Raw genomic sequence first — 10,000 nt, 5'->3', positions numbered from 1 at the left:
GGATACTTGTTTGCCAACTATGCTGGTAAACTGAATGTGATCTCTTGTTTGTGTGTGTGCGCGCGTGTGCGTGTGTGTGTGTTTGTTGTCTGCTTACTTATGCTTCTGTACGCTTCCTTCACACTACTGACTAGACAAAAAATACACTAAAATTTGCGTCCAAAAATCTGATTGCCAGGAACATCTTTAGTTTACAACTTTCGCTTCATTTAACTTCTTGTGTCTGTGTGTGTGTGTTTGTGTGTGTGTGTGTGTGTGTGTGTGTGTGTTTATGTGTGTGTGTGTGTGTGTGTTTGTTGGTTGCTTTACTTACGCTTCGATAGGGGGACAAAATATAACTAAAAATTTGCGTCAACAAATCTGACCGTCAAGAACACCTTGAGTTTATAACCTTCGCTTCATTGAATATTTGAAATTTACACAAATAAAAAAATAGTTGTTTATTTTTACCCGATGTTATTTTGATAAAAAATCTATTCATCATAGCATCCAAAAACACCTTTCTACTACATAAACTGGCAAGACCTGCCTCAAGTAAGGGATAGAGGAACCGATATAAAGAAGACCTTCTTTTTACATACTAAACACCAAGGGAATTATGTGTGCTTCACGTATCTAAAATAACTTCAAGTCGTTACCGAGTCGTTTCGAAGGGTTAAAATACTTGTTGAAAATCACTTATTAGCCATAACGCTTAAAATCATGCGTAAAAAAATCTATATTCATTAGGAATTAAATACACGTTCTGGAACTCACTGAAATTAATGTTATACACTCCTGCTGTTGGAGAGCCGGACTTTATGAATCAACCAAATATAGTTATCCTTAAAAAAAAAAAAAAAAAAAAAAAAAAAAACACTTCCACGACCAAGTCAATCAAATGAATTACAACCTCAAGGTGATAATGGAAAAGCTAACCTCTCTGATTAACGAAACAGTATCGATAAGGGACTTCCCCCCCCCCAAAAAAAAAAAATCTTTCAAGACCAAGTTAATCAAATAAACCACAAACTCGAGATGAAAACGGCAGAGTTAACCTTTTCTGATTAACCAAATGGTAACCATAAGGAACTTTCCTAAAAGGCAAGGTCAGAGACGGACTAAAGCTCTACAATCCTTCATCACCAAGTTATCCCATTTGAAGTTATTTTCCCGTTGGATACAATAAGCTTTCCTCAATGTTAAAATACTCGACTGGCTATGTTAAAGATTATCCTCATTACTGATAATTGGTGTTCAACACTTACCCATCATTGTTGCTGTAGATCTGGAAAAGAAAAAAATATAAATCAATATAAGATATTTTATTGATTTTTTAATTCAACTTATGTCAGTAATTCACAATTATTTAGGAAAACTTTTACTTCTGGAAAAGAAAAAAAATATAAATTAATATTAGATATTTTATTGATTTTTTATTTCAACTAATGTCAGTAATTGACAATTATTTAGGAAAACTTTAACAATGTAAATTTAAATTTTTTTTTGAGGTATTGGAGGAGCATAATGGGGCTCAATGTATTTCCTGACACTACATTTCCAATAATAATATGAATAATAAACGAGTCGATCATGCAACTTAGATGCATCATTTATAGATGTAAAATGAAAAGACAGTATTCCTCCTAGAAGATGTTTCATATGAATTATTAGGAAATCTCATCAATTCTCTTATCGTCAGCGGCTTTTCCTCAAATATTCATTTACATTAACATACACCGTTAGCTTATTTGATAATACACAGACAAAAATTATATTAGGCTTAAAAGATTATATTCTAAATAAAAAATCTACAAATACTTTCTAGTTCTCCTGAGAATAACGGAATTGCTTTTTATCACCTATTGCAGTGAATATAAAATATTTACTGTTTTGACTAATATTCCAAATAATTTGTAAAATAATGAAGCTAACCCTACTAAGGCAGGATTTCAACTCTAACAATCCTGTAATTGCAAAAGCAATTGTAAAACACATCATTACTAATGTTGATACATGCTCAACCTTTCCCCGCAGCTACCCTCCCTCCAGATAACGTAATCACCAACACCAGTTTGAAACTAAAATATCCCAATATTGTAATTCTCTGCTTAACCTCCTTTTAGCTTCTCTCTCACTTGCAATTCTCTCCTCTCTTTAAAGAAGTTCAGGACCCACTCCTAACTAAACATTAAATTTGACAAGCAAGTAGACGTCTCAATAACTGAAACACATTTAAAATTTTATTTTCATTTTTTGTTCTAGTATTTTCAAGTACAGGAATGTGTATTCCACCGTTTCTCTACCCTTCATATTCGCTAACGATATTCTCCTATTCAGATCTCTCCTACCCAAGCTGAATCTCTAAATTATTGCTCATTCTAAAAACTTAAGCTTAAATTACTAAGGAAGTTTTCCAATCCTTCTATACCGATTTCTCAAACTAAAACATTTCCTAACTCCTTCCCGAGCTCTCCCAGGCAACGAGACTTCCTGCTGCAGTACCTCTTTCTCTCCAACTGAACGACGGGAACTATAGTCAATTTTCTTTATTAAGGCAGATTTGCACCGACTCGCAAGGGTGCCCTTTTAACTCGGGAAAAGTTTCCTAATAGCTGATTGTTCAAAAGTATTTTTGTCCGAATACTTCCGACCAATCAGCTATCAGGAAACTTTCCGAGCTAAAAGGGTACCCCTGCGAGTCGGTGCAAATCTGCCTGACTGAAAGAAATTGACAATAGTGGGTTCCTTTGGGATAAGGTTTCCTCCCCCCTCCCCCCCCCCCCCACACCCCACCCCCGTCACCTTCTTCCTCTTCATTTGACCTAAAGAGGCTGGGGTGCCTCTAAAAAAATAAAGAAAGCTACATTGGCGATAAATAAAAGTTGCCGATCATCCTTAGTCCACATCCCAAAGCCACCTACAAACCCAAAACACAAGAGCCCGTGCCTGGAAGCCAGGCATTCTGAAACAACAACAAACACAGGAAGAATTAAGATTAACCTAGAAATAGTTTATCAAAACTAACTATAAAATAGATAAATATAATAATATTATATAATAATAATTATATTTGATAATATAGTATAATATTAATGGCAACAGTCAATAATATGCTCCAAAAGTAATGATAGTAATAACCGACAATTTAAGATAATACTGAGTGTAGCAATATAATCATAAAGGATGATTGTACAGTATAATGAATACATTCTCTCGTTATACGTATGCAATTATTAACAATAGCCACTAATATTGACAACTATCTGCATGTCTTAATTTTGTCGTTTTACGTCAATAATAACAGTTCCCAATAATGAAAAATTCTTGATTGCAAATTTGATGGAATCTAAATCGGAGGTAATCCGCCAAAGTAATATTTCAATTAATTTATTAATTAATATTCACTATGCAAATGTCCTCTTTAAATGCTTATTATTTCATGAGCAAGTAAAGGGGCACTATGTAGAGCGTAGACCTCTACCTCAGCAGCTTATTTCTCGACTTTTTGCTCGACCTTGACCTCGCCTTTTGACCTTCACATGTATTCATTCACGCGGATTTTCATACACTCACATATGAACCAAGTTTGAAGGTCTGTGACAACGATGTCCACACGTATGGCTGATTATGTGAATTGGAAATTTTGATTGACCTTGACCTTGACCTGCAGAAATTTAATCCTTTCCAGCTTTTTGTCTGAAAGTTAATCCCTACAAGTTTCATTACTCTATGATTAAAATTGTGGCCAGGAAGCTGTTCACAAAAAACACACATACTGTACATACAAACAGGGGATAAAATATAACCTTCCAATTTCGTTGGCGGAAGTAATTAGAGCATTATGATTCTTTGTAATTGTATTGTATCAATACATTTCGGAACATTTCCTTTCTCTACATTTATTAAGAAGATAACATATCAGAAATTACGTTCTATTTTTATTTTTGCCATCGCGTTAATTCATGTGATCCAAATGTGTTGTCTATAAAAAGTTCTTTATCATCGCTAATGGGGAAATGAAGTAGCAAGTTCCTTCGCGATGTGGAAAATCAGATGTTGCTTTGGGATGTATTAAATCGATTGAGTATCAATAAATTATTGCCTGATTCGACTCATCATTAGGATACATTGAGTACATTCACTCTCTCTCTCTCTCTCTCTCTCTCTCTCTCTCTCTCTCTCTCTCTCTCTCTCTCTCTCTATATATATATATATACACACATATATATGTATGTATATGTATATATATATATATATATATATATATATATATATATATATATATATGTATATATATACATATATATATATATACACATATATATGTATATATATACACATATATATATATATATATATATATATATATATATATATATATATATATATATATATATACATATATATATGATATATATATATATATATATATATATATATATATATATATATATATATATATTATATATTATATATTATATATATGTAGGCCTATATATATATATATGTCTCTCTCTCTCTCTCTCTCTCTCTCTCTCTCTCTCTCTCTCTCTCTCTCTCTCTCTCTCTTACACATACACCCACACACAGACACACACACACACACACACCAACAGCCGTACATACACAGATTAGGAATGGAATATCTCCGGGATATTACAGAATTTTGTCTCAAAGTAAACGTTCAGTAACCGGATTCAAGTAGAATAAATAACTTTAGGCCCATAACCATGCATTATGAGGTGGACTATTTTTTCTTTTTCATGTTTCATATATAGTAACATTTCCTTTAAAAACTATCCAATTAAGAATATCAATTTACTATTATCATGATTATTTGTATCTCTTTTTTTTTTTTTTACCAGCAGTCCAGTATGGAAATAGAATTCAGAAGTAAGAAATAAACTAATATAAAATAGAATAAAATAGAATAAAATAGAATAAATTGGCTATAGATAAATATGAACTGACGCTTCTTCAACGTTGTCCAGAATAGCCTTTGCACTAAGTTTCAACTTCTGATGCTACGCTGATTCAATAATAAGTTTATAACTAGTAAGATCATTCAAGAATTTGATCACAGTGAGACAAAGACGATAAGAATAGTGCAGTATTGATCCTTATCAAAGGAAATGGACAATTATTTGACTGTCTTAAGAAAAAGACAACCTCTTTTTCAAAGTTTAAACATAAATAAGTGTTCTTAGCAGAAAGACCTCGTTCTTGGGAAGTGCACACTTTCTGTAAAGGTTTAAATATTTAAAGCCCGCTCATGAATGGCAGAGGCAAAGGACAGTGGCATTGCCCCAGCAAGCACCACAATGCCTTAGAGACTGACCGTATATACATATGATCAGCCCCCAAGCACCCTCTCCACCCAAGATAGGACCAGGTAGGGCTACACAATGGGTGCTGATGACTCAGCAGATAGACCAATAGGCTTACCCAAAATCACCCATCCTTAGCTCACAAGGATGGTGATGTTGCAGCGACCAAAGAAGCTAATGAGTTTGAGCGGGGCTCGAGCCCCAATCGGGAGATCCCCACTCGGGGACGATACCACATCGGCCACCACAGAATATAATCTTGGGCAACATAAAACAGATCGACAGTGGCAGGGTGTGGCACTGGGTCCAAACAAGGCCTTAAAATAAACAGAATAACTTAGAGATAAAATGAAATACGGGAATAGAAAGGGTCTGGGAATAATGTTGCTTATTTGATCCCCGAGGAGGAAAGCCACTGAAATTTCCCGCCAACTTGGGATATTTGATCCTATAGAGTTGCCTTAATTAGATTCCCCGTCACTGGCCGAGGGGAATTTCACGAATAACGACAAGGCCTCAGAGAGAGGTAAAGCGAAACTTGTAAATGACGCTGTAATATTATCATTGTTTGTGTAGAGAAATACTAAGAAGTCTCCTATAATGATAATATTAATGACATCGACACATAATCAGAAATGCTATAGGATTAATTCTCTTGTAGTTTATTCATTTCCTTATTTCCTGTCCTCACCGGGCTACTTTTTCCCTTGCTGGAGCCCTTGGGCTTATAGCATTCTGCTTTGCCAACTATGGTTGTAGCTTAACAAGTAATAATAATAATAATAGTAATGATAATAATAATAATAATAATAATAACTATTATTATTATTATTATTATTATTATTAAACCCAATAATTGATTTAAGCTGTACCACTTTCTTCTGTCAGGCACTGATAAACTTTAGTATTAAGTTCTAACCCATTTATTTTAACGTCTGGATAATCCGGCATAGATTGCAAAAAGGTCTTCGGTGGAAATTAATTAGTAGTTCACAGAGATTCCAATGCCCCTCTTGCGTACACGAGACGAAAAAGAATGCCCAATGCAACAATGAAGGGAACGGATGACACTTTGGGTATCTCAATTTCACATTCTTTTGTCACCTCTGTCTGTCTATTTGTTTGTACATCTCTCACTTAGGCCAAATCCTTTAGGAATAAATGTGCGTCTCTCTCTCTCTCTCTCTCTCTCTCTCTCCTCTCTCTCTCTCTCTCTCTCTCTATTCAGATGAAACTATTTACCACTATCAATGTGAATCGCTCCCAACAATATATCTATCTTTCCACCACACCAATTACTATTTGTCCGTCAATCTCTCTCTCCCTCTCTCTCTCTCTCTCTCAGATGAAACTATTTACCACTATCAATGTGAATCGCTCTCTACAATATATCTATCTTTCCACCACACAAATTACTATTGGTCCGTCAATATCTCTCTCTCTCTCTCTCTCTCTCTCTCTCTCTCTCTCTCTCTCTCTCTCTCTCTCTCTCTCTCAATTATTTTCCGTAATATTAGAAGATTTATATAGAGATTATGAAACCAATGGCACAAGAATATATTTTAAGACACCCTCTAGCGCAGTGGTTCTTAACCTTTTTCATCCCATGACCCCCCCCCGGGACTAATCAGAATATTATTATGACCCCCTATAATAGATTTGGAAATTATGAACCATGTCAAAGGGTCAAGTAAAAAAAAATTTACAGGAAGACCATGGTTTACTCCTATACAATTTTATTGGAAACACCACAGAACAAAAACCTTGAAAAATTCCACTTAAATAGCCTCTACAAATTCCCTAGAATTATCAATTCCAAAGAACTATTCAACACCATACAAAACCTAGCACCTACTTCTCATTCACTCAGTGTGATGGTTGAAATTGTTTTGCAGCCATAAGTCTATCAAAGCGAGGACCAGTGTTCGATAGGCAACACCTCATGTCAGCATCGATAACAAGCCTATTGCGTGCCTTCGTTTTCAGTGCAACCATTACTGAGAATCCAACCTCGCACTGGTAGGTTGACATGGTTAATGCACGCATCGAGAGAATAGGACAGTAGTCCTTCACTTTTGCCCAAAATGTTGGGAGCTCTTGTTCGGCAAAATCGACTTTAAGCTGAGAATCCTCACGAATGATAAAATTCTACCTTAGCAGCAACATCAGACATCAGTATCACTGATGGCACTATCCTTTACTAAAAAGGGTCTATAGATCCACGCATCAGTACAGCGGTCGTTTAGTCCTGGAAAGTAACTTTCGATGGCGTCATTTACTGCCAAAAGATGAATGGAGATCTCCTCACGGAAACTACATTCAGCATCTGGCATGGAACCCAGGAGAGACATCATTTCCGTGAAGAAAGTGATGTCACCGTCCTGAACTATTTTCTGGTAAAGTTGAATCTTAGACTTGAACGCTGCCACTTTGTCCCGAGCTGTGTGCATCATTGTAACGTTTCCTTGGATTGAAGTATTCAGAGAATTTACTTCCGAGAAGAAATCTGCCAAGTAGGCAACCTTTGTTACAAAACAATCATCCTGCATCTTTTCATGAAGAAGATTCTCCTTTGCCGTATGACCACGTTCCAGAGATATCACGTTATTCACGCCACGTATCACGTGACTTGGAGGAGTATTCGATTGAGCTATAATGAGAATTTAACGCTATTTTGGTAACACTGGCTATGGTTAATGTGCAGCAGACCACCCAACTTGTGACCAGTGTTGTACTCATCAAACTGGTAAAAGCCCTACTGGCTATTTCAAATACGTGTATAATGTATATGAAAAATAAATTATTCTCCAGAACCCTTTGTGGCCCCTTAAGAAATCCCAAACGACCCCCCCCCCCCGGGGGTCACGACCCCCAGGTTAAGAACCACTACTCTAGCGTCTTTAGCTAATACTGGCCCGCTGCACCAATACAGTGACTAAATTAAGATTGCACTGCACATGATCGTGCATTATTGCCCTGCAATAAAGACTAAACATGATACCAACTTTGAATCAACAACAACAAATCGTCCTTGCTGTAAGATTAAAAATTGAAAGACAAACCTAAAATAGATGAAAACTCGCTTATCTAATTTAGTGAACTGCTCTCATTGTTTGTAATAGAAAAATGGAGGTTTTCTTATAGAAAATGGTATCAGGTTCAGAAAGTAAAATCCCAGACTAAACTATTTCTTCTACTTTCCTTTTTCGGGCAATTATCCAATACATCATTATTTATATCTTCCATTGATATCCCATCTTTTGCGTTTTTATAAATCAGAAAATTTATTCTACTATATTTTTCACTTATTTACATTGTAATCAATAGTATGATATCTCATATCTGGCAAATATATCTCACTCATTTGGTTCACCAAATGTTTAACTGGACTTCATAAGGCAATAGAAGAGTTGTTGGACCAGGCCCTACATGGCTGAGAACTATGACGAGGGAAGTGGGAGATAATGAGTAGAGAAGTATTGAATAAAAAGCGAAATCTGACCGAGGCCCTTTCGTCACTAGGCGTAGGAGGAGATGATGATGATGATGATGATTATTATTATTATTATTATTATTATTATTATTATTATTATTATTATTATTATTATTATTAGCTAAGCTACACGCCTAGTTGGAAAAGCAGGATGCTACAAGCCCAAGGGTTCCGACAGGGAAAAATAACCAGTGAGGGAAGGAAACTAGGAAATCATAATGGAATATGAACAATCAAAATAAAATATTTTAAGAACACTAACAACATTAAAATAGATCTTTCAAATATTAGATATGAAAAACTAAACAAATACTAAGAAAGTTTTTTATGATTCAACGTGTATGTTAACAAATTGGATTTTTTATTGCGAGTAAAAACCTTCACATTATAAAACCAAAACAATAATTAGCAAGAAAATAATCAAGAACTTAATTGAGTATACAAATTACAGAGAAGTTTGTTCTTCATAAGAGTTGCAGATAAAATTCTTTATTTGAGGACAATTCATTTTTCTATAATTTCGTATAGTTAGTGAAGCTCCCAACTCATACTTAGTTTCCATTTTCCCCAATTAATTGCAGCTTAAAATTACCGACTTGGTAAAATTCCGCTCATTAAATGAAATTCATGGACAATAATAACGATGGTAATTGCTGCAAAAGTCGGTACCTAATTGCGGCATATTATAGAACTTCTGCATTTCGGAGAGGTTTAGCAATTAGGATAAGGTAGTCTCTCTCTCTCTCTCTCTCTCTCCTCTCTCCTCTCTCTCTCCTCTCTCTCTCTCCTCCTCTCTCTCTCTCTCTATTCAGATGAAACCATTTAGCACTTTTAATGCAAATCGCATTCTACAGTCCACCACACCAATTACTATTCGTCCGTCTCTCTCTCTCTCTCTCTCCTCTCTCTCTCTCTCTCTCTCTCTCTCTCTCTCTCTCTCTCTCTCTCTCTCTCTCCTAGCTTCGATTTTCAGGCGAAGAGACATAATTTCTGGCAAGTTCTGATATAATCCACGGAGCCTTTGCTTGCCTAACGTATGGTTTAAATACCAGGTCGTTAATTAACTGTGGTGCGTCGTTAGAAAGGTGAAACAAACATGAGACTTGCAGATATATTTCAAAAATACATCTTGTATACCCAAATGTATAACAGTTAGGTTTGGGTGATTTGTCTACCCCCGAAAGGGCCAAAAGGATTC

This window comes from Palaemon carinicauda, chromosome 10 (assembly GCF_036898095.1).
Source record: "Palaemon carinicauda isolate YSFRI2023 chromosome 10, ASM3689809v2, whole genome shotgun sequence".
Lineage (NCBI taxonomy): Eukaryota > Metazoa > Arthropoda > Malacostraca > Decapoda > Palaemonidae > Palaemon > Palaemon carinicauda.
The sequence above is the reverse complement of the archived record's forward strand: the minus strand, read 5'-3'. Positions refer to the sequence as shown.